Source organism: Lagenorhynchus albirostris, chromosome 14 (genome assembly GCF_949774975.1).
Source record: "Lagenorhynchus albirostris chromosome 14, mLagAlb1.1, whole genome shotgun sequence".
Lineage (NCBI taxonomy): Eukaryota > Metazoa > Chordata > Mammalia > Artiodactyla > Delphinidae > Lagenorhynchus > Lagenorhynchus albirostris.
This window is the reverse complement of record NC_083108.1, coordinates 57,654,786-57,681,442: the sequence shown is the minus strand read 5'-3', so window position 1 is coordinate 57,681,442 and position 26,657 is coordinate 57,654,786. Positions and strand designations below refer to the sequence as shown.

Sequence of the window (26,657 nt, the reverse complement as noted above, 5' to 3'; positions counted from 1 at the left end):
TTCTGTTTTACTTTAGTAATTCTGAAGGCTGCCTTACATTTTCCTCTGTCCATTTCCTCCCTCCCTCCCTCCTTCTTTCCTTCTTCCCTCCATCCCCAGTCATGAACCATCTTCCAGTGACAAAGAATAGTAATTCCATTGACATTACTGCTAAAGTTATTACAATCCTCAAATGGTTAAGAGCACTGTGTTGCTGGAATAAAACCTATACCCTCTATCTGCATTATTCCTCACTTAAAACGGTGACCCACAGACATGGTGTTTAGCTTTAATAGTGGGTGGGGTGAGAAGGGTTTTAAAGAGGATTTTTAAAATAAAATTTCCCCCATGCTTTCACGATATTCTCCTTGAGATCAGGGCCTAAGCAGAAAAACAGATTAGGAACCTCATTCATGGTTTCTTCATTCTCGAGAATACACTGATATTAACTGTAAGAATATAAATTTACTGCTTCCACTGAATTACACTCCATTATACTGGGTCAGTAAGCTTCAAGCAAACCAGAAGCTTACTCTGAGTCATTTCCACAAGGCCTCCATCAGCTACAACAGTCATTCATGTAAGACACCATTAAAAACATCCGCCGGAAACCTTGGCCCTTTGAGAAGAGCTTCATGAGATCACCCATTCCCCTGCCCCCAGGGCCCAGCCATCATTTGTACCCATGGAACTGGGCTGACATGATCACAGAGCACATTCTTGAGGGGAAAACATAACTTATAAAAAGGCAGAAGGCACTCCTCCGACTAGGTGATGGGGGTACATGCCCACGTGCGAGCCTCCTGTGGTTTCTCTCAAGGGTGTAACTCTTACACCTTCACCTGTGCATCACTGCTAGCCAGCACCACCGACCTTCTGGGAAGAATTACTGAACCCTGAAAATAAGCCAATGGAAACTTTTAACCCTAAAATAGTTTGGCTGTATATGGAATATATTTTATATTCATATTTTTAAATGCTTATATAAGTAGTTACCACTCAAAAACACCATAATTGAAGCCATTCACTGGACAGCAATCAACATGTGGCATTATCCCAAGAAGTCAATATAGTCCCTCCTTAGGAAACTATAAGATAACTGGCTGCCGTGAACTATCTAGAGAATCAAGTTAAACACACGTAGCACACACACACTCACGCTCACATGCAATTCATCACACGGCTAAAATGCAAAGATGCATTCTGAATGATGCTTAGTGTTGGAACAGATGTGAAAGGTGTATATTCTGAAAGGTGAGATCAGGAGAAAACACCATGTTATAAATTAGAGAAGGCCTTGGAGAGCTGAATGAAGGAGGAGAGAACAAAGTTATGCCTGTGGGAGGGGAAGTGAGGACTGAGAGTGAGAGCAGAGGAGATAACATAAAAATGCAGCTTCCGTATTCTGGGCATGAAATTTAACCTTAGAGAAAGTGTGTGGAAAGTGTGCAAGTGAATGAATCCAACATTTAAAATGCTGACTGACATACAAATGGCCAACAGGCACATGAAAAGATGCTCGACATCACTAATCACCAGGGAATCAAAATCAAATCACAGTACCACCTCCCACCTGTTAGAATGGCTGTCTTCAAAGAGACGAGAGGGTGTGGAGAAGAGGGAAATATGTACTGTTGGTGGGAAGGTAAGTGGTGTACCCACTATGGAGAACAGTACGGCGGTTCCTCAAAAAATTAAAAATAAAACTACCATATGCGGGGCTTCCCTGGTGGCACAGTGGTTGAGAGTCCGCCTGCCGATGCAGGGGACACGGGTTTGTGCCCCGGTCCGGGAAGGTCCCACATACCGCGGAGCGGCTGGGCCTGTGAGCCATGGCCGCTGAGCCTGCACGTCCGGAGCCTGTGCTCCGCAACGGGAGAGGCCACAACAGTGAGAGGCCCGTGTACCGCAAAAAAACCCCAAACAAACAAAAAACAAAAAAACTACCATATGATCCAGCAATCCCACTTCTGGGATATATCCAAAGGAAATGAAAACAGGATCTTGAAGAGATATCTGCACTCCCATGTTCACTGCAGCATTATTCGTAATAGCTAAAACAAGGAAACAACCCAGGTGTCCATGTGTCCATCAATGGATGAATGGACAAAGGAGATGTGATATATATATATATAGAGAGAGATCGATACACAGTGGAATATTATTCAGCCATGAGAAAGAAAGGAATCCTGACACTATGACAACAGGGATGAACCTTGAGGGCATTATGCTAAGTGAAATAAGCCAGACAGAGAAAGACAAATACAGCATGGTATCACTTACATCACAAATACAGCATGGTATCACTTAAAAGTCAAACTCATAGAAATAGTAGAAAAGTAGTTGCCAGGGGCTGGAGGGTGGGGGAAATGGGGTGTAGTTAAAAGGGTACAAACTTTCAGCTTTAAGATGGATAACATCTGAGGATCTAATGAAAAACATGCTGACTACAGTTGATAACACTGTGCTGTTTGACTGACATTTGCTAAGAGAGTAGAACCAAAAAAAAAGGTAAATATGTAATGGGTATGTTAATTAACCAGATGGGGGAATCCTTTCATAGCGCATAAATATATCAAATCATCATGATGTATACTTTAAATATCTTACAATTTTTCATGTCAGTTATGCCTCAATAAAGGTGAAATTAGCCATTAAAAAACTACAAAATTTTGCCATTTGCAGCATCGTGGATGGACTTGGAGGGCATTATGCTAAGTGAAATGTCAGACAGAGATACTGTAGGATATCACTTATACGTGGAATCTAAAAAATACAACAAACCAGGAATATAACATAAAAGAAGCAGACTCACAGACACAGAGAACCAACTAGTGGTTACCAGGGGGGAGGGGGAGGGGCGACTTCGGGGTGGGGGAATGGGAGGTACAAACTATTGGCTGTAAGATAGGCTCAAGGATGTACTGTACAGCATGGGGAACATAGCCAATATTTTGTAATAACTGTAAATGGAAAGTAACCTTTTTTTTTTCTTTTTTTTGCGGTCCACGGGCCTCTCACTGTTGTGGCCTCTCCCGTTGCGGAGCACAGGCTCAGCGGCCACGGCTCATGGGCCCAGCCGCTCCGCGGCATGTGGGATCTTCCCAGACTGGGGCATGAACCTGTGTCCCCTGCATCGGCAGGCGGACTCTCAACCACTGCGCCACCAGGGAAGCCCAGAAAGTAACCTTTAAAAATTGTCTACAAATAAAAAATTGAAGAAAAAGAATTGAACGTGTGTGCATGCACAAAAAAATTGTCAAGATGTATATAACTGGAATTTTAAAAACTAGAAATCTAACAAATGAATATGATTACTGGAGAATGGAGATTTAACTGTATTTTAAGATATATCCTCCTCAGCATAGGCACAAGCCTATTCCCTGATCCTGGATTTATTTTTCATAGTATGACCACACATGCTACATGTATTTGCCAGTATCTCTACATGGCAGAAATACATTCCTGTCCAAAGAATACATCTCAGGTATCCAATGACAAAATAAAATAAAAATACAATACAATAAAGCTGAAATTCTTTTAAAAGGTTGACTATGACTAAGAATTGAGCAGATATGGTAGAAAAGTTGAAGTCAACAAGGGGACAGGAGGTTACCCAGCAGGATGCAGTGAAGGGACACAGGAGTAATAGATGGAGGGGAGTCTTGCAGCTCCCTGCTGGAAGAAAGGGGATGCAGAAGGGCAAGAAACACATTGTTCTTACAAGTCTGGCACAAGGGAAATCATGGTTAGATTTTAATTTGTGTTAAGAACTGAAGATTGATACACACGGTAAAGAAATTTCTGTGTTAAGATGGGTCAGGAGGGGAATTCTGAGGATAATAACAGCGACAGGTAAGCGAGACAAGCTCAGATTTCAGCAGAGCCTGCTGGCCTCTGGCATGCTACTAGACGACATTCATTGTTTCCCGGTACTTTATTTGCCGTTAGGTTAAGTTAGCTCCATCAGTTAACACTGCTCTCTCAGCTGGCTTTTCACCGAAATTATAATAATAAACATAATGACCACCAAACAAAAATCCTGTTACCACTGGCTGTGTGTCTACTGTGATTCAGAGAAACCAGGGGCTCTGCATTCACCATCTAATTAGGCTTCACTGCAGCCCAACAAGGAGAAATGATTTCTAATTCCATTTGCTGCATTAGGAAACTAAGGCCTTGCCTGGTTCATCCACTTGCTCAAGGTCAGGGCTGGGCAAACGTTCACTGTATGGGGCCAGAGCGTACAAATTTTAGGCTCTGTGGACCAGTTTCTGTCGCGACTACTCAATTTGGCCTTTAAAGCCCAAAGACCGACAATACGTAAAAGAGTGAGCAGGACTGTGTTCTGATCAAACTTTATTTATGGACACTGGAGTTTGAATTCATATAATTTCATGTGTCACAAAATGTCATTGTCTTCTTGATTTTTTTTTCAACCACTACATGATTCTCAGACCATACAAAGTTAGGAGGCAGCCTGGCTTTGGCCCATGAACTGTAGTTTACTGATCCTGGGTCAAGGTGATCTATGAAGTTAAGTGGCAGAGTCCAGATTCAAAGGAGAAACTGTGTCCCCTCCTGTAGGCTTAAAAGTATAAGCTACTAAAACCATTAATTCCATCTGGTCTATGATATGGATTACTTGACAAAAGTGGCTAGCCCAAATGTTAACTGATACTAACATATAGTAATAATAATAATAATAATAAACATAAACAGTACAGAGTGAATTTTTACCTCATTTATTTATTTTTTGGTACGCAGGCCTCTCACTGTTGTGGCCTCTCCCGTTGTGGAGCACAGGCTCTGGACACGCAGGCTCAGTGGTCATGGCTCACGGGCCCAGCTGCTCCGCGGCATGTGGGATCCTCCCAGACCGGGGCACGAACCCGTGTCCCCTGCATCGGCAGGCGGACTCTCAACCACTGCACCACCTGGGAAGCCCTTTCCAAATCATTTTTATTTTCAAATACCTATTTGCTTTTCTGGACATTAAAGAAGGGTGAAAAGTTTTTGTTTACTTAAAATTTCAAAATAAATCAATAGGCACTATGAACAAAAAGAGACCAATCGTAGCAATGTTGAGCCTGAAAATGTTGTTTTTTAATTTTTATGATATGTTTTTAAAATGAGATAGTACTATAGTAACAAGGGCGTTAAATGCACTTGCTTTTCGTGGGTTTATCTAAACCAGGTAAAATCGAAACCACAACATCACCTGGGTTGGGTTGATTTCAACACCAGCCCTTGCTGTGCCCGGGGGTCCAGTGGACCCCCCTCTCCACCCTTTGTCCCTGGAGAATCACTGACATAGCTGTTGGCTGTAGGGTTTATCCTCTGCTCGCTGAAATCAGCTACGTGATGAAATGGCCAGGAGGCCGCCGAGGAACAATCGTGCTCCTTTTCCCTAATCACGGACGTTCACGTCTCTTACACATGAAGTGTTCTGAAGTGAGAGCTTATGCTATTAATAATTTCAGAACAATTAAAGACAGCAAATATTTCTCCTCTTGGGCCTTTGGCAGTGGCTTAGCCAGTTTCAGCAGGTGCTCCTACTAACTGCTGCCTCAACCTTCCTCTAATTATAATGAAAGAATAATCCTCACAAAACCATATTTAAACACAGCGGAACGAGGGCTTTCACAAAATTGTACACACTTCTCCAGCGGCGTACTATAGGGAGGAGGGAAATAAAGATAGATTTGGGGGTACAGTTGTAGCTTGAGACAGCTGTGTTTAGATAGTCTCCACCTCGGGGTGACTAACTATATTTGATTTCTAGGGCTGCCATAGTAAAGTACCACAGACGGGGTGGCCTGAAACGTATTTTCTCACAGTCCTGGAGGCTGGAAAGTCTAAGATCAAGGTGTCAGCAGTGCTGGTTTCTCCTGAGGCCTCTCTCCTGGGCCTGTGAATGGCTGTCTTCTCCCTGGGTCCCCACATGGTCATCCCTCTGTGTGTGTCTGTGTCCTAATCTCCCCTCTTCTTATAGGGACACCAGTCATATTGGGTCAGGGCCCAACCTAATGGTCTTGTTTTACCTTAATTACTTCCTTACAGACCCTTCTTCAAATACCATTTGGCATTCTGAAGACTGGGGGTTAGGACTTCAACACATAAATTTTGGGAGAAGGCAATTCAGCCCATAACACCAACTCAGAAGACTGCTATAAATGACTGTGTATAAAGCTGTTTTCCAAATTTAATAATATTTGTTCATTTTGGACCATTCCAGTCCACACCTACCCTCTGCGGCTTTACTGATGCTGAGTTAACTCCAGTCCCTGCCACTGCCGCTGAACCTCTAACAAACCAGCTTCACGCAGGGGCCTGGGCTGGGGATGCGTGTCCGCTGTTCTTGATGTTGGGCCTGAGCTCCCTAAGCCCACCCCACCAGCTCCTCCTGGCACACGAAGCGATGGGAAATGCCGCTCGGCCAGGGCCGGCCATCACAGATGTGAATAAGTGCCACCGTGCTTCTCTGTGTTGCTCTAAGAATGGCCCCGAACTACAGAATAGAAAACCTTTCTAGGCGACCAGGTACATGAAAGTCAGCAATCTGCTTTTCTCTTTCCTGAGAAAATGAAAACACATTTCAAAACCCTACCAAAGGCTTTAATTCCGTGTGTGTTAGGCTGAGCTAAGCTGCTTTAAACCCTGTTTCATGGCACTAAGGACTTGAACTAGAGGGATCTGTTATCACATTCACTTCAAATTCTGATAAGGTCTCTAGAATTTGAAAATAGTCTTCAGCCCCTCTATTTGAGCACTGGGCCTGAGACAGCTCTCCTTTTATCTTCCGACTTCAAAGTATAATTTGGGAATAAAGGTTTACTTTCCCGTGAATTCCGAAAGTTCTATACCGTCAGGGACAATGGGCTGACGTCCTTAGGAAAGAATCTCAGACTCTGAACGAACTTGCTTTGGCATCCACACCCTCCCTGGGACGGTGGAAGGGCTACAAGTATTCTGGCGCCCACCTGGCCCCTGGACACTATGGGAAGTTAACTCTTTGGACAGGAAGCATGATGGTGTATTTTCTAAAGACGCTCTATGTTTGCATCAATTTGAATTTTTTAGTCCCCTAGCCATGAAGCAGCTGTGCCATGACAGGAAGAACACGGTTCGGAGTCAGACACACATGGAACTGTAGCCACGTTTTGTGTGACCTCTGACCTCCCAGACCCTCAGCTCCCTGATTTGGGAAATGAGGATACTGTTATCCACCTCACACTCATTTGGGGGATGAGGTAAGAAAACGGATGTGGCAGTAGCTTATAAATAACAGTGCACTAAAGATGATGTCGGTGGGGCATCTCTCCTGATTCTTCAGTGACTACGTTTCTTTGTTTAAAAACACTTGGTGGCCCCACACCTGGCCCCATGGTGTGGGGCTCCTTCATATCCTGACCTTACTTGGAGCCATTTAAGGAACAATGAAACACACTGCTTTCTATTCTAACAATATCCATTTTTATTCATCAAGTTAACAATATTTCAAGGCAAACTGACTGCCTACCAACCTTGATGATGCCGATTTACTACTACAGATGAAAACCTCAAATGTCTCTTGCTCTTTGGCATTAAATAGTGAGTGGAAGTGGAGCTTTTATTGAGAGTTTTATTACTTTATTTTATGGTCACACGTTTTTATGTGACAGTAAGGCAGCTAAACACACATTAAATAAGCGCTGAGATAACTTGATAATGACCTTCCACAGATTCTTTTCTCCAAGGAGGTCAGTGCCAAAGAAGACGGGAGAACGTGTTAAACGGAGAAAGGAGCCTGACCTAGAAGGGATGAGAGGAAGCAGGAGCCTTTCTTTCAACGTCCAAAACGTTTGTGGGCTGCCCGTGTATGCCGGGCACTGGTGCACACAGGGTGAAAAGAAAGTCTGAGTTTGTCTTCTTTCTCCGACAGAGTCACAACGGAGCCAGAGACAGAGAGCGAGTCTTGAGGGCCTGAGATAAACGCCATCATAAAGACACGGTCAGGGTCTTCTCGCCGGACGGGGATGGGGCACTGGCTGCATGGGGCACGGAGCAGGCCTCATGGTTCCTGTACTCAGGGGAGGAGCTAAGCCGTTGACAAGTAGACAAGAGGAGGAAGGGCATTTCTGAGCCAGGGAACAACATGTGAGAAGGCACGGCGGTGTGACAGAGAAGGCCTCGATGATGTGCTCGGGGAGGGGGGCAAGGTCCAAGGTGACCGAAATGCAAGCTTCCGGGGAGGAGCTGGCCAGCGGCTGGGGTCCTGAACATAGAGACCCCACAGGCCTCCCTAAAGCCCCTGATTCTAACCCCCGCACAGGGAACTCTCTATGTACTTGACCCTCGTTTGCACTCAAGCGCTGGTGCGGGGCAGCTGCTCCTTGGAGGCCCTCTGGCAGCTCAGGGGGTCAGTACAGGAGGAACAGGATGCTGTATCAGACAGAGGAACAGGTGGGTATCAGACTGATAGCCTCACACTCTGACTGATGTAACTGCTCCTTTGGTGAAAAACCTTATCACTTGCTGCTCATCAGACGTCAATCCAGACTCTGAACGACATGGATTCATCCACTAAATATCTGTTGAGAGCCCACACTGGGCAGGTGCTGTGTGTCCATCAGTGAACAAGACAGACGTTAGTCCCGAAGATGTGAGGCTTCCCGTGTTGCCAAGAGATCAGACGGTTAAAAAGTAACCCTACGGGGGCTTCCCTGGTGGCGCAGTGGTTGAGAGTCCGCCTGCCGATGCAGGGGACGCGGGTTCGTGCCCCGGTCCGGGAATATCCCACATGCCGCGGAGCAGCTGGGCCCGTGAGCCATGGCCACTGAGCCTGCGCGTCCGGAGCCTGTGCTCCGCAACGGGAGAGGCCACAACAGTGAGAGGCCCGCGTACCTCAAAAAAAAAAAAAGGAACCCTACAGGAATGCACGGTTCCCTCTCCCAGAGCCCAGAGCTCAGGGCAAGCCCCTGGGGAAGGGACCTGCAGGAGAGGTGGGGGCGGGGGCACCTCCCCCATGGTCCTTCCTGGCAGGAAGGAGCAGCATTTGATAAATGAACAAAGTACAACAGGGCTGAAACGGAGGCAGCACGAGCCAGGGGAGCTGACGGAGAGGAGGACAGAGCCCGAGGGTGGGGTCCCGGGAGCCGGCTGTTCTTCACTCCTGTTCCCCGAGTGCCTCCAATGGCCCCGCATGGCCAAGGAGAAGGACAAAATGCCCTGCCTTCCCAGAGCAGAGAAAGATCAACGCACAACACGTGAGGGCTGATGGAGAGATGAGGCCTGGAAGGGCCGGGAGAGCTGGGTGGCTGCAGGGTGAGGAGCTGTATTTTACCGTCTTCCTACTTTTGCTTAGACTTGGTATGATCACATTGTACTTCAATGAGATCTCTGACTACAGGACAGAGCAGCCCTGGAGGGGAGCAAAGGGCACCTAGGATGATGAACAGGAAGGATGCATGGAGTGCGGGTGGGGCGACTGAGGCCAGCGCAGCCGCTGCGCACATAACCCAGACAGACCTCCTGGACCTGGGGCATTTAGGACCAAGAATGGGTAGGATGCACTGAGTGGTTTGGTGTAGGGGGTGCAGAGCCAAGGGCGAGTCATAGGTTTCTGGCTGGAAGGAGTGGGCAGTTCATGGAATTATTTACTGAACTAAGGGACATGGGCAGAGGAACATTTATCTGGGGGGAGAGGTAAGAGAGAAGAGGCTGGGGGGGAAGAGGAAGATGCTCAGTGTTTTAGGGAAGCAGAGTTGAAGGTGCCCAGGGCATCCAGGTGGGGTGGCAGCACCTGGAGCTCCCTCCAAGCTGGCTGAGGACAGGGACGTGGGGACCCAGGCACACTCCCAGGAGTGATGGCTCCAGGGTGGAAGACCTGGTCCCCCGCCCTGCAGTCTTCCTCCACCTGGAAGAGGAAATGGGTCCAAAGCTGCTTCAACTGAAATGCCAGTGCAGCCCATTTGACACCTCCTAAATCCCCATCACAGCGTTCCCTGTGCCCACTGCTGCAAGGTGACAAGGGGACACTAACCACAGCACCAAGACCCTGGAGCCTGTGATTTCCCATTCTCCTTTTTTATTTTATATTTCACTTCTGCTACTAAATATTTGAAATGATATCATTTTCTGAGCATAAACTGCTGAAAAAAGATAAGTAATGCAAATATATTATAGGTTCTACACTTTCTTTGGAAAAAGAAGGCTTAGCATAAATATTTTTCATTTGAACTAATAAACACATCACGTAACATGTTAGCTATCTGTCTCAAATGAAATACCACAGATTCATAATCTGCCCAAAAGAGTAGCTTAGGTTTACCTTTCTGAACCTGTTATTTAAATGTTTCCAATGGTGCCCAAGTGGTGAACTTATTAGGAAGAATTGTAATTGCTAACTGTTGGAATTTCTGCTTCCAAATCCCTAATAATTTAAAATATAGTGACCTCTATTACTGATTTCTTTAGAAATCATTCTCAGAAGTTGTGCGGTTCTTGGAACGTTTGTGTGTTTTATATACTTAGAGTTAGACAAAGGTGGCCAGAGAAGGAAGCTACAATGGCGGCAGGGCCTGTCCATGATTTCCTCTGTTTGTTGGATCCAGATCATCTGCAGAAATCACCTCTCTGGCCTCACTTTTGTTTTCACTTTGGCTACAGCGAGAGCTTCAATACCACGGTGGAAACAATAACCAGCTTATAGACAGGTCACCCAGATAACATTCTTTTCTCTGCCACGGGCCTGGGGCTCAGTAAAAACCCAGGTGCAGGGCCCACGGCCACGTTCTGTCAGCTTCCATGGTGAAGCTTTGTTTTTACAAAGTAGCTATAGGCAGTTCTGAGGTGGAGAGATGTGTCTTTGTTTTCAAAAAATTATGAAACCATATTGGAATTTATATGAAAGATGACTGTGTCATCTGCTCATAGACCCTTCATAACAGTCGAAATCCTAACCTTACTATTATGATATCAACCTTTTTAATAACTGAAGCTGAGATGTGATCGGTATGCTAGAAGGGTCAGGAATACTATTGATAAAATATAGAAGAGTTATGATTTCTACTACAAAGTAGTACTACAAAGAAATTATTTCAAAAGAGAAAAAGATACATGGTACCATGTAAAAACAAGACGAGCTATACCAACATACACCTAATAGGTGAGCAGCATGGCCTTGCTAATGTGTCAGAGCTTAACTGAGGGCAAAAACCTTCAATAGCACCACCTTGCTAAGTCTGCATACCCTACCAGCTATGAGGCATAGTTAATACCTGTGGGTCGAACAGAGCCCCACTTTATGATGTAAAATACATCAGCACCCGGCCTCAGAATGGCAGCAGTCAGCAAACACAGAAATCAAGAAATAGCAGGGAAGGCCAACTGATCTCACTTTGTAGCTCTTAGAAGGGTGAGAGCTCAGCGAGCCTGGCTGATAATGATCTTTTACTCCTCCAAGCATCTCTTAGGGCTGAATCACCCTGTCAGGTTACAGCTCTGCACTCTCTACAACTAACCACCTCACTCAGCTTATGTCAACTCTGTCTGGTTCTCCCTTGAAATGAGAAATTCTTATTGTCTCATTACATCCTTAAATCAACTCTAAACCCGGGCTGTGGGCTGTACTCACAGAGCCCCATTTTGTGGTGAGGGGCAAAGCAGAGTGAGCTGATTGACCCAAGGGCTGGCTCTGAAAGCAGCAACTGTGCACTTGTGCAAACAGACTGGTGGTGCACTTGTGTAAACGGACTCCCTGTGCCCTTGTGCAAACAGACTCACTGTGCACTTGCGTAAATAGATTCACTGTGCGCTTGTGTTAAGTCGCTTCGCTTATCCAGGTCTCAATTTCCTACTCATCAAAAGGTAGAAGTCAGATGACATTATAAAGAACTAACTTTTTTTTCTTCTAAGTACATACTATCAAGAACTTTGAAGGGTCTGAGACTTAACCCAACTTGCAAATTAACGAGTTGCCTGCCCCAGTTTCATGTACGTTAGCAGAAGACATGAGATTCTTGGGTCAGAGATGAAGGACTTCATTACTGACAAGTGGCATGAGCTTCAAGCTTCTCTCATCACCCCTTGCCCCCAAAGTTCCATAAGGGCAACAGTGAGGGGCCAGGCTGTGCTACCCACACAGTAGGTTTGTGTTACGCCTGAGGGACCCTGAGCTCAGGGAATCCAAATCTCTTACTTGGCTATAAGCACACCTGTTTGTCCTTTGCTCCAGAGAGAGGCATTTATTATACTGAACAGGAAGACAGCCTGCCCTCTGCTTCAGGAGCAGGCGCTGCCTCTGTCTCCCGCAGCTGTTCGCTATACCAGCATCCTTAAAAAGATAGCCCAGAACAAAGACCATCAGTGCTTCCACTGGTAAAATGTGCAGAAGCGTGAGAAACCTATGGAGAACGGCATCCCAACATCCTCTAAACAATTCAGGTGTTATACATTTCTCTCATTATAAGTGGAGTCAAGGTTAGAGACACACTCAGTATGAAGAATAGATTTCCAACTGATCCCAAGGGTGAATTCTACTAGTATCCTGCTAAAAATCAATCATCTTAAAAAAATAAAAATAAAAAGCAAGTTTCTTTGCAGATCTCAATTTTGATTCATACAGAGTACTAACAACCTTGAACACATTTATTCAAGATCGGGAATAAACCTTACCCAATTTTTCAATAGTTATTTAGTTCTCCACACCTTGTAGCTTAGGTATGGCTCATCCCATCCACAGACCCAAGCATATATCTTTTTCTTTCTTTTATTTTAGAGCAGTTTTAGACTCACAGCAAAATTTAGGCAGCAAGTACAGAGCTTTCCCATATGCCTCTTGCCCTACACAAGCACAGCCTCCCCATTAGCAACTTACCCCACCAGATGGGACATTTGTTGCCACTGATGAACCTACATGAACAGGACATTATCACCCAGAGTCCACTGATTACATTAGGGTTCACTGTTCGTGTCCTACTTGCTATGGGTTTGGACAAATGTACAGTGGCATGTACCCACCATTACAGTATCATACAGAATATTTCTACTGCCCTAAAAATCCCCTCGGCGTCTCCCTCCCTCCCACCCTCCCTATCCCACCCCTCTAGGTGGTCACAAAGCACCGAGCTGGTCTCCCTGTGCTATGCGGCTGCTTCCCACTAGCTATCTATTTTACGTTTGGTAGTGTACCATTGTAAAGCAATTATACTCCAATAAAGATGTTAAAAAAATGAAAAATAAAAATAAATAAAAATATAAAAAAATGAAAAAAAAAATCCCCTCTGTTCTGCCTCATCACTCCCTCCCTTCTACCTCCTGGCAACCACTGATCTTTTTACTGTCTCCATAGTTTTGCCTTTTCTAGAATGTCACACAGTAGGAATTGTACATACGTAGCCTTTCCGTATTGGCTACCTTCACTTGGTAATATGCATTTAAATTTCCTTCATATATTTTCATGACTTGATAGCTCATTTCTCTTTAGCGCTGAATAATATTCACTTGCCTGGATGGACTACAGGTTATTTGTCCAATCACCTACCAAGGGAGATCCTGGTTGCTTCCAAGTTTTGGAACTATGAATAAAGCTGCTATAAACATCCTTGGGCGGGTTTTTGGGTGGACATAAGTTTATCACTTCTTTGGGTAAATATCAATGAGCACTCCTGCTGGATTGTGTGGTAATATACTTCTAGTTTTGTAAGAAAGTGTGGAGCTGTATTCCAGAGTGGCTGCACCATTTTGCATTCCCATCAGCACTGAATGAGAGTTCCTGTTGCTCCACATCCTCACCAGCAGGTGGTGGTGTCAGTGTTCTGGATTTTGGACATTCTAATAGGTGTCTAGTGCAAGACTGCATCTTTATTGCTCCAAGTCCGTCTCAACCAGCAACTCAGCATCACTTGGGAATTTGGTAGAAATGTAACTTGCTGAGCCCAACCCCAAAGCTACTGAATCATAAAGTCTGGAGTGGGATCCAGCAATCTTTTAAAAGCCTTCCAAGTGATTCTGATGTATACCACCAACATCATCAAAGTACATTAACATTTGAGAATAAGGACACTAAGTAAATCAGCTCAAAAAAAATTTACTTGTTGTTATTATTGGTCCTAACAGATTGAAAGAAAGGAGTTATATTCTAGGTTTGGGAAAGGTTCTCTCCCCCTCCAATAGCTATGAACAAAGCATGTTTTCCCCATGGCCATGAAGAGGACCATCTTTGGGTTGGAGCTGACACAGAAGAGGTTTGGAAGGATCTCATGTCCCTGGTAATATTACTGAGCCACTAAATCAACAAACTGCAAAGTGTGACTTATCTATGGGCTTCCTCTTACTCCAAGTTGATACATTTCCTTTTTGGTTAGTTTGTATGAGCAGGCTTTATGTTACTTGCAGCCCAAAGCATCCTGATTAAAACAATTTATTTCTAAAGTTCCTCTGTGCCCTAATGTTTATGTTTCCTTTTAGAACCTCCTCCCTACAGCTATCCTGGGACTCTCTGCAAGCTTTCGTCCAGATAAATATGTGCATGTGCTGCAAAACAAACGGACGACTTTACAGATTAAAACTGTGTCCATGAGGGCCAGAGCTCATGTGTTTTACCACTGTGTCCTCCATGCCTAGGAGAGTGTTTATCAAATAAGAAGGTCTCCACAAATAGTTGTTGAATAAAGGAAGGATAGGAGGAAGAGAGGGACGATAGGGAGGGGGGAACCAAAATGACGTGTGGAGGGTATTTTAACTCAGTTATGTCTACTCAGCTTTCCCACTGGCTGTCCTTTTAGCTGGTTCCCCTGGGGTTGTTTGATGCCTGCTGCATTCCTGGATGCCACATCACATAACATCCAAAGGCGAAAAAGGACTCTTTCTCCTTGTACATCATTAAAGAGCAAAGGAACCTTTTCCAGAAGCCTCCCCAGCCCTGTGGTCTTCTCTGAATGTCTTTTGGACCAGAATTTCACTGGTTGAAGACTGAAGTATGAAAATTAACGTTCTTTAAAATATTCAAAGAAAATGTGGAAGTACCTTCTAAAACAAGACTGGAAAACAAGCCACTGGAAAAATAACAGTTTGATTAGTAAAAGTGACTGCATATCTCACCATCTACTTAGAAAAAATATATTTGGATTGATTTAAATTCTAATGATAATTTAATCATATATTAAGATATATGGATAGTTCTAAAGGCTATGATTGACAGATTTAACTATACAAAATGTAAACATTTCTCTTCAACAAAATGTATCATGAATAAAGTCAAAAGACAAATGGTAGAATGAGGGAAAATATTCAGAAAACATATAACAGACAAGTAGTTAATAACCCTACTATATAAAAGACTCCTACAAATTGAAAAGGAAAAGATTGTAATAGCATCCTAAAGATAGAAATAGATAACGTGATGATTAAAAATAAGGTCAACCAAAACCTATGGGATGCAGCAAAAGCAGTTCTAAGAGGGAATTTACAGCAATACAATCCTACCTCAAGAAACATCTCAAATAAACAACCCAAACTTACACCGAAAGCAATCAGAGAAGGAAGAACAAGAAACCCCAAAGTTAGCAGAAGGAAAGAAATCATAAAGATCAGATCAGAAATAAATGAAAAAGAAATGAAGGAAACGATAGCAAAGATCAATAAAACTTAAATCTGGGTCTTTGAGAAGATAAACAAAATTGATAAACCATTAGCCAGACTCATCAAGAAAAAAAGGGAGAAGACTCAAGTCAACAGAATTAGAAATGAAAAAGGAGACGTAACAACTGACATTGCAGAAATACTAAGGATCATGAGAGATTACTACAAGCAACTCTATGCTAAAAAAATGGACAACCTGGAAGAAATGGACAAATCCTTAGAAAAGCAAAACCTTCCAAGACTGAACCAGAAAGAAACAGAAATTATAAACAGACCAATCACAAGCACTGAAATTGAAACTGTGATTAAAAAACTTCCAACAAACAAAAGCCCAGGACCAGATGGCTTCACAGGTGAACTCTATCAAACATTTAGAGAAGAACTAACACCTATTCTTCTCAAACTCTTCCAAAATATAGCAGAGGGAGGAACACTGCCAAACTCATTCCACGAGGCCACCATCACCCTGATACCAAAACCAGACAAAGATGTAACAAAAAAAGAAAACTACAGGCCAATATCTCTGAGGAACATAGATGCAAAAATCCTCAACAAAATACTAGCAAACAGAATCCAGCAGCACATTAAAAGGATCATACACCGTGCTCAAGCGGGGTTTAGCCCAGGAATGCAAGGATTCTTCAATATACGCACATCAATCAATGTGATACACCATATTAACAAACAGAAGAATAAAAACCATATGATCATCTCAATAGATGCAGAAAAAGCTTTCGACAAAATTCAACACCGATTTATGATAAAAACCCTCCAGAAAGTGGACATAGAGGGTACTTCCCTCAACATAAAAAAGGACATATATGACAAACCCACAGCCAACATTGTTCTCAATGGTGAGAAACTGAAAGCATTTCCTCTAAGATCAGGAACAAGACAAGGTTGCCCACTCTCACCACTCTTATTCAACATAGTTTTGGAAGTTTTAGCCACAGCAATCAGAGAAGAAAGGGAAATAAAAGGAATTCAAATCGGAAAAGAAGAAGTAAAGCTGTCACTGCTTGCAGATGACATGATACTATACATAGAGAATCCTAAAGATGCTACCAGAAAACTACTAGAGCTAATCAATGAATTTGGTAAAGTAGCAGGATACAAAATTTATGCACAGAAATCTCTGGCATTCCTATACACTAATGATGAAAAATCTGAAAGTGAAATCAAGAAAACACTCCCATTTACCACTGCAACAAAAAGAATAAAATATCTAGGAATAAACTTACCTAAGGAGACAAAAGACCTGTATGCAGAAAATTATAAGACACTGATGAAAGAAATTAAAGATGATACAAATAGATGGAGGGATATACCATGTTCTTGGATTGGAAGAATCAACATTGTGAAAATGACTATAGTACCCAAAGCAATCTACAGATTCAATGCAATCCCTATCAAACTACCACTGGCATTTTTCACAGAACTAGAACAAAAAATTTCACAATTTGTATGGAAACACAAAAGACCCCGAATAGCCAAAGCAATCTTGAGAAAGAAAAACAGAGCTGGAGGAATCAGGCTCCCTGACTTCAGACTATACTACAAACCTACAGTAATCAAGACAGTATGGTACTGGCACAAAAACAGAAAGATAGATCAATGGAACAGGATAGAAGCCCAGAGATAAACCCACGCACATATGGTCACCTTATCTTTGATAAAGGAGGCAGGAATGTACAGTGGAGAAAGGACAGCCTCTTCAATAAGTGGTGCTGGGAAAACTGGACAGGTACATGTAAAAGTATGAGATTAGATCACTCCCTAACACCATACACAAAAATAAGCTCAAAATGGATTAAAGACCTAAATGTAAGGCCAGAAACTACCAAACTCTTAGAGGAAAACTTAGGCAGAACACTCTATGACATAAATCACAGCGAGATTCTTTTTGACCCACCTCCTAGAGAAATGGAAATAAAAATAAACAAATGGAACCTAATGAAACTTCAAAGCTTTTGCACAGCAAAGGAAACCATAAACAAGACCAAAAGACAACCCTCAGAATGGGAGAAAATATTTGCAAATGAAGTAACTGACAAAGGATTAATCTCCCAAATTTATAAGCAGCTCATGCACCTCAATAACAAAAAAACAAACAACCCAATCCAAAAATGGGCAGAAGACCTAAATAGACATTTCTCCAAAGAAGATATACAGACTGCCAACAAACACATGAAAGGATGCTCAACATCATTAATCATTAGAGAAATGCAAATCAAAACTACAATGAGATATCATCTCACACCAGTCAGAATGGCCATCATCAAAAAATCTAGAAACAATAAATTTTGGAGAGGGTGTGGAGAAAAGGGAATACTTGCACTGCTGGTGGGAATGTGAATTGGTACAGCCACTATGGAGAACAGTATGGAGGTTCCTTAAAAAACTACAAATAGAACTACCATAGGACCCAGCAGTCCCACTACTGGGAATATACCGTGAGAAAACCGTAATTCAAAAAGAGTCATGTATCAAAATGTTCATTGCAGCTCTATTTACAAAAGTCAGGAGATGGAAACAACCTAAGTGTCCATCATCGGATGACCGGATAAAGAAGATGTGGCACATATATACAATGGAATATTACTCAGCCATAAAAAGAAACGAAATTGAGCTATTTGTAATGAGGTGGATGCACCTAGAGTCTGTCATACAGAGTGAAGTAAGTCAGAAGGAGAAAGACAAATATTGTATGCTAACACATATATATGGAATTTAAGAAAAAAAAAATGTCATGAAGAACCTAGGGATAACACAGGAATAAAGACACAGACCTACTAGAGAATGGACTTGAGGATATGAGGAGGGGGAAGGGTAAGCTGTGACAAAGCGAGAGAGTGGCATGGACATATATACACTACCCAACGTAAAATAGATAGCTAGTGGGAAGCGGCCGCATAGCACAGGGAGATCAGCTCGGTGCTTTGTGACCACCTAGAAGCGTGGGATTGGGAGGGAGGGAGATGCAAGAGGGAAGAGATATGGGAACATATGTATATGTATAACTGATTCACTTTGTTATAAAGCAGAAACTAACACACCACTGTAAAGCAATTATACTCCAATAAAGATGTAAAAAAAAAAGGGCAAAGGGCTGAATAATTAGGGTATCCATATTTCATAATAATAAGTCGCTACTACTAAGAGTGAGTTAAAGATATATAAGTATTGCACTGGACTCCAGCCACTAAAGAGATGTTCAGAGAGTACTGACTGATGTGAAATCAAACTGCAGAACCTTACGTACAATATAATATCACGTTGTTAGAACTAGTAAGTAAGAGACTTGGGACATAGATTGATATTTATATGTCTAAATGGGCATAGAGAGAGATGTGCAAAGATAAACACCCAAGTATTATCCCCAAGAAAGGTACTGCAAGAAAGATGAGGAAATCTATGACCTTCTTCACTACATATTTCCATAATTTTTGCCTTCTTATATGGTACCTATGAATTCAGTAATTAAAATAGATCAACAAGCTACAAACATTAACAAATAAAATGTTATGTATGATGAATTCACGATCCAACTTAAGAGCAATATAGTCTAGCTAAAGAATAGTAAATATGTAACAATATATAACACCTAATGGAAATATATGTTAATACCTGTATCTTTTCTACTGCTAATATATGCTAGAAAGAGTTTTCAATGCCAGCTATAAATCCAAGTCTATAGTCACTTGTCTAGATCTGTAAGAAAGAAATATTGCTATTTGGTCAATAGAAATATTTTACCTGAGTAGTTATATTACTTACATTACTCATTCTACAAAGGTAATAACATGGATGGAAGATCAGCAATCTTGATCTCAAACTGTTCTATTATTTTTCTTATTTTAATAATAGGTATAACGATACTTCCTAATAAAATTTCTGCTATTTGTAGTTTTAATTTCATTTATATGCATTATTCATTTTTAAAGCTTTCTATTCACTCTAAATTTATTCTAATAGGTAATGCAATTACCGGTTCTTTGTATTCTTAAAATTAATTTATAACAATATTACCCAAACACAGGAATGTGGTTAACCCTCATAAACTAAAGTTGCGACATATCATCAAGCTTTCATAATCTGTTGTTATCACTCTGCAAGTTTTAGCTCTCATTTATTTTACTTCTTTTTAATTTAGTTTGTAACAACGGGAGCGACATTATCCTTACAGATGAAGCAGGCAAGTTCTAATCGGAGCCCAAATGCCACTGAATGTGTTCCAATGAGTTATGCATCCACATTAAAGAGGACAAATGAGCTGAGAGCTGGTGTGATAAGAGGAGGACGAATCTGAGCCTGCCTAGGCAAGATGGATAGAAGCACACGGGACCTATGAGGTCAAAGATAAAATCCATCTATTTCCCAATTTGTGAAATTGGATTTGCTGCGTTTGAGGCACAAACCCAGAGCGAACCTGGCGAGTTAAGGGTGCGTGAACTTTTCCTGAAATGTCCTGAAGACAAAGGTCATACTGAGACTAATTCTTTCTGCTCTTGGGTCAGGGGCTCAGAAGCCAGGTACAGCCTGTCTCAGAAGCAATCCACAGGGGAAGAATTTACCTGTGCACACTTCAGTCCCTTATATCCACAGCATCAGGACCCTCACCTCCAATCTCATTCCATGAGGGTCTTATATACCTTCCTGATGTCTGCAGGTAAATGGGCAAAGGGGAAGACATCCGCCAGGATGCCTCCATCACAGTGAGAGGCTGCCTTACTGCTCTAATCACGCTGTGCTTGTCAGGCTTTGGGTGTTAACTGCAAACTCAGAGGTGTTAGGGCCTGGGGCAGTGCTCTTCCAAGGGCTAACATGTCAAAAACACTCACTGGGTCACTAATAATGGCAACCACCACTGCAGACTGATGCCTCAAACGTGAATAAAGCCTTCACAGTTATCCTATTTCTTTGCCACCCTTCAGGGACTTTGGGTCACTGTGCTTTTTCCCAACAACATGGGAAGAGTCAAAAATGCACCGTTTTCCCAGGTTCCAGTGAATATTGCAACAGCTTCTGACGTTAGCTTGAGGACGTACATCTATTTTTTGTTTTACTTAAAGCAATTTGGTGAGTGGGTCAACCAAAACCCATCTGACCAGCTTAAATGTCCTATTGGAAGCTTTTGCCATAATAGTGTGTATCCTCAGTCGCAATAAGTGTATTCGTTTTATCAGAATTTGCTAGCAGACCTACTGGGTTTTCCTCAACATAGTATGTAAAGATCCGAACAAACTTTTTGGCCAAACCCAATACTCAGACTTCAGAGTGACCAAAGTTCTCTGCTAACCATTTCTCATGCATTTAGCACATTTAATTCTCCCAACAGCTCTATGAAGAAGGTGCTGGTATTGGTAGAAAACAGACTAGAATTATTAGAAACTTAGGTTCCTAGGTTAAGTAATTTGTTGAGATATTTTTTAGCTGTCAGTGTCAGCGCCAGCACTCACCCCAAGTCAGGCAGACTTTAAAGTGAAAGAAGTTAACCAATGGACATTGTCTTCTCTGAATATGTCCGAAATATTCACAAAGGCAATTTAGAATGTTCAGTCCTGCCCTGAGTCTTAACAAAAACCCTAAGTAAGCAGTGCATGTTGATTATGCAGAGGACCCAGTCTATGAGAAATGCTTGCATAGAGACCACAAAATAGAAGTCTACTGAATCATAAGTTTGAGAAGGAACTAAGGCATTTGCTCTAATAAAAATTAAAAATTTCATTCTCAGTACTAAATTTTTTTTTTAATATATAAGAGATTTGGGGAAAGATTTAGATGACCCAGGGTCTCTTTAAAAACTGCCCAGGTTAAGATTTAGTGGGTGTCTTCCTCTTTCTAGAAGATACTGCTGTGGGAAGCAGAAGCATCCTTAAGCCTTCTGGTGGCCTTAGGCTCACTCAGCATGCTGAAGTCGGTACTTAATAGGGGACTAATCCTGACCACAAGCCTGTTTCTCTATGACAGCAAAGCCCCTCTGACAGAGACTGATGGGATCCGAGCACTAGAACCAGGAATTTGGTCAAGCGCTTCATTGATAAGACATACAAAACGCAGCCCAGCGGGTTCTCCGATTTTCTTCAGTGTCAAATGGCCCATCAGAGGTACGGCCGGGGGAAGCCACAGCCACTGACTGATAATCCCTGGATCTCTCTCTTAAATTTCTTTCCCTCCTCAGTGCGTTTAAAGCTACACAGGGAGCTGCCTACAAAGGCTTCAACCTCACACCTAGAAGTCTGTTATTAATGCTCACTCTTCACCGTCAAGGGGCCTGCTTGGCACCTTCTAGAACTATCAGGGCACTTAAAAGTCACAGAGGCAGGATAACGAGGACTCTGAAAGCAACCACCTCCATCTGTCTGGTCTTCCTAGAGGCCTTTCCAAACCTCTCATACAGAGTTGCCCCAATAGTTCTAACCCTATCCCCCTCCTCCCCCACCATGGCCTTAGGGCTCAGACACGAGGAAAGTGCTGACTCAGTGTTTATAGGCAGGGTTTCAGGTTTGGGTATTACAGCCTCTGGGGCACGAAAGCTGTAAGGCAGGGACTGAATATATTATAATAAAAAAGGTGCCACATTGCTGCTCTGCACCTGTCCTCTGCCCAATTGCGATGCACTACCCAATGCCATGTATTTACATCTGCAGACTAATAGGGCAGATACTTTTTAATACCCTTTTAATGTTTATAATTAAGAAAGGCTCTTACAAATGTATGGACACCAAGGGGGGAAAGCAGGGTGGAGGGGAGGATGAACTGGGAGATTGGGATCAACATATATACACTAATATGTATAAAATAGATAACTAATAAGAACCTGCTGTATAAAAAAATAAATAAAATTAAATTAAAGAAAAAAAAGAAAGTTTAATGGTTTAATGTGTTGGAAATGGTTTAACGTGTGGCACTCAGGCTCAGCAGTTGTGGCTCTCTGGCTCTAGAGCGTAGGCTCAGTAGTTGTGGAGCACGGGCTTAGTTGCTCTGCGGCATGTGGGATCTTCCCGGACCAGGGCTCGAACCTGTGTCCCCTCTATTGGCAGGCGGATTCCTAACCATTGTGCCACCAGGGAAGGCACATTAAACCATTAAATGGTTTAATGTGTTGGAAATGCATTAAAAAAAACCTGTTGCCCTTTGGCAGAGCTCTTTTAGAATTACCACACTTTAAATTTTTTTCCCTGGTAAATAAACTTAAATGAAAAATAAATTATGTTCCATCCAATGAGGTCTTGGCCTGTATTCATTCTGAATCTCAGCCTTTGTCAGGTCTTAGATGGGCTCCCACCTGCCCCCCCGTGCCCATGGGTGATCTGTGAGGGTCCAGAGACGTACTGCAATGCCAGCAACAGTTCTGTACAGAAAAGAAAAATCTGGCTACCCTTGATTTAGGAAGAACACAAATCAAGTTTTGACAGGGTTTAAATTCAGATCAGACCCATCCCAACCAGACTGTCTGTTTTGCCCCCACAAGAGGAATGAAGAATAATAAATAAATAGACACAGAGAGGTCGGCCTTCAGTGGAATGCAGGTATCACGCAATTTGGGCTTCATGGAAGGCCCTGTTGCCAAGAAACCCATCACTTTCCATTTCCCATATGCGAATCCCATTCAAGAGTATTTAAAACGATTGGGATAGACATATACACATTACTATATATAAAATAGATAACGGATGAGAACCTACTATATAGCACAGGGAACTCTACTCAGTAAATACTATGTATGGCCTATATGGGAAAAGAATCTAAAAAAGAGTGGATATATGTATATGTATAATTGATTCACTTTGCTGTACACCTAAAACTAACACAACATTGTAAATCAACTGTACTCCAATAAAAATTAAAAATAAAACAAGTCACTCCTGTGTCACATTTAGCAAACATGGTGTATTAATACTCCAAAACCAATATTAACCTAAATCTAGTGAGATTTAGACTAGGCCTGGTAGGACAGCGTGTGTTGCTACATAAAGCACGTTAAAGATGGTCTCAGGGTATACGGTAAGAGACATCACGGAACATTAACTTGTAGTTAATGGAACATTCCCCACGGCCATCCAAGCATGTGGCAAAGGCAGGAGAGAGCTACACAAATACATCTGTTCCAGGGCAGCAGTACGACCACCATCGCAAAGAACAGGAGATGCACAGAAATGTACACCACCACAGGCTGAGCATAAATTCACTCTCTCACAGGCCACAGAGCAATGGAAGGTGAAGTGACTTGAAGCAGATGAAAAGTATGGCCCATCTCTCATGTCACTGCAAGTAGGATAGACAAGGTAGCTATAACTGTGTTTATCAAACCCCAAGTAGAACAAAAACGCATTTTAATGTAACACATAATCGAAGTTCTTATTACAGTCACAGAAAAGGTTCTAACTAGGCATATATAGAACAAATATATACCTCTCTACAAACATAAAATGTACCCCCCTTACTAGTTTAAAAGAATAGTTCATTATTTTAAAAAAACCCTCCAGTTTCTTATCTCACTCGTTATTCTTGACAAACAGAAGGCTGTCTGTTGATGGGATGGCTGTACCATCCTGAGGCAGCACTTATATGCATATACTGGAACTCTCTGGAAACACAGCATTACCACCTGCTCTAGGAGGTAAGATTTCCACAAGTCAGAAAGATAAAACGTTTTTAAACTTCGAGAATTATTCATTGAAAACCAATGCAATTGCTTAAAGTCTCAAAGGGGTTTACAAAGAATCCCATAAACTAAGTATACACCATACAACATTATCAGAGTAATTACAAAGGTGCAATCACACATGCTACAATATGGATCAACCTTGAAGATGCTGTGCTAAGTGAGTAAGTCAGGCACAAAAGGACAAATTCTGAATGATTCCACTTACATGAGGGACCTCGAGCCATCAAGCTCATAGAGACAGAAAGTAGATCGGGGGTTGCCGGGGGGAAGTGGGGGGAGGGGGTATGGAGTTTCAGTTTTGCAAAATGAAAAGGTCTTAGAGGTTGATTGAGCGCACGGAACGCTACTGAACTGTACATTTAGAAATGGTTAAGAAGGTAAATTTTATGTTAGGTTATTTTAGCATGATTAGAAATAAAAAATAATCTAATTAAAAAAAATCCTACCTTTCCATTCTCTATCTCTTTCTCTATTTCTCTTCACAGCATTTATTGTATTATATATGTGTGTGCATGTAATATACATATATTTATATATACAAGCACGTACATATATTTATTTATTTATTGCCTGTACAATTCCTCCCTCCAATACCCCCAAATATATCAGCTCTGAAGGCCAGATCTCGTCTTGTTGCTCTGCCCTTAGGGCCTGGAACAGTGCCTTACAAATATGGGTGCTTAATAAATTTCTTATGCATAGAATTTTTAAACAGTGCAATCGTTCTTTTTTCAAATGTTTTTAGTTATATTAATTCTAAAGAACACATTTCAGTTCAGCTTCTTCTCACTCTCACCAATCCTAATTGTTAAGTCATTAGTTTACCATCATCCTGTTTTAACTCCTGGTGCCAGTTATTAGCAAGCCACTTAGCAACAGTTAAACAATACCCAGGATACATAAAAAGCGATATCCCCAAATAAGCACTTAAAAAGTCCACTGTGAAAATCAAGCTAACAGCATCACCCATTTCTCTTTTTCAAGTAGCTACCAGTTAATGACTTGTGATATACAGGCTGCACATAGTTATAAGGATATAAGATATAATAGAAAACACAAACTAAATTGCATTTTGCTTCACTGGATACTGAAATAATTTCAGCTCTCTGAGGTTTCCCAACTATAGCTGAAATGCAAAGTTGAAAAATAAGTAGATATGTGTATAAATCTTCAAAGTAGCTCCTGACTATAACCATTTTTAATATCCCATGTCGGCAGGGCCTTTTCTCATGTTTAAAATACTTTACAGATAATGTCTAACTCGATCTTCAAAAACACCTTTGATATTATCAGGGCAGGTGTCGAGGGCTCCTATCTGGAGAATCAGAGAAGCCAAGTGATTTGATCAGGGTCACACGTGCAAGAGCCTGTGCATATATCTGAAAATAATTTTCAGAAGCATAAGAAGCAAGAGGTCTGGCAGTGTGCTCCCGTACGATTCTTGAAAGAAATATGACCAGGTGATGAGATCGCATATACAAGCCACACATGAAAATCAATTCCAGGGCACAGAGATGGGTCATAAACAGTGATCTTTCCATTTCAATGCATGAAACGAAATACGGTTTCGTGGGTGTCACCACAGCGTGACAGGACAGGCCCCATGGGTGCAGCACCGAAATGAAAATAGAGTTTGTCCAAAAGAAATAGATTTGATAGAAAAAGAATCAGAGAATGGCGTCTGGCATGGATGCAATGCCCAACTGCAGGGGATTCTCTGAGTCCAAATATAAAACTGTATCCCTCCGATTTTCGATTTACCAGATAAGTAATCTCAGGCAACAAAATCAGGTTGCCAACATCTAATTCTTTTGAATGAAAATGTTAAAAGATAATTTTTTTTTCGCCACGGGCAGTTAACTTGTATTGACTACTTGTGACGTGTAAGGTTCTGTCCTAGGCATCTTACATGCACATTAGCTCCTTCAGGCTTCAAAGCCACACTAGGAGATACAACACTATTATTATCACCCCTGTTTCATAGATAAGACAAGAGAAACTCAGAAAAGGTACGAAGTCTTCCCAAGGTCACATGTCTAGCTCCGTGCAGAGCCAGGACTCAAACGCAGGCAGCCTGGTACCAGAGCCCAAATTCTCAACTGCTGACTCCAGCTGTAGTATCCTCAGGCACTGGCATCTCATGAAAGTGATATTTTAGCATAAAACCAGGCTGGAAGCTCAGAATAAGAGTCAGTCTTTCAAATTTAACCTGTTTAGCTGTATGAAAAACTCAGTGGTTTTCCCCCCGTTTGCTCAGATTTTTGCAAACGTCATCACAGACCTCCACTGCCCAGCAGAGCACTTGATATGCATGATTAGGGAGAATTTGGAAAAGGATAAAATAGAAGTGAACTCCGAGACGTTCAGGGTAGAAATATACACA

The 26,657-nt window shown here is 42.1% G+C and overlaps 1 protein-coding gene across 2 annotated transcripts in view; it reads right to left on the bottom strand.

The window, feature by feature from the left end:
* Positions 1 to 26,657, bottom strand: part of PTPRM (protein tyrosine phosphatase receptor type M) — a 753,685-nt gene that overhangs the window by 387,228 nt on the left and 339,800 nt on the right. The window lies entirely within an intron of this gene.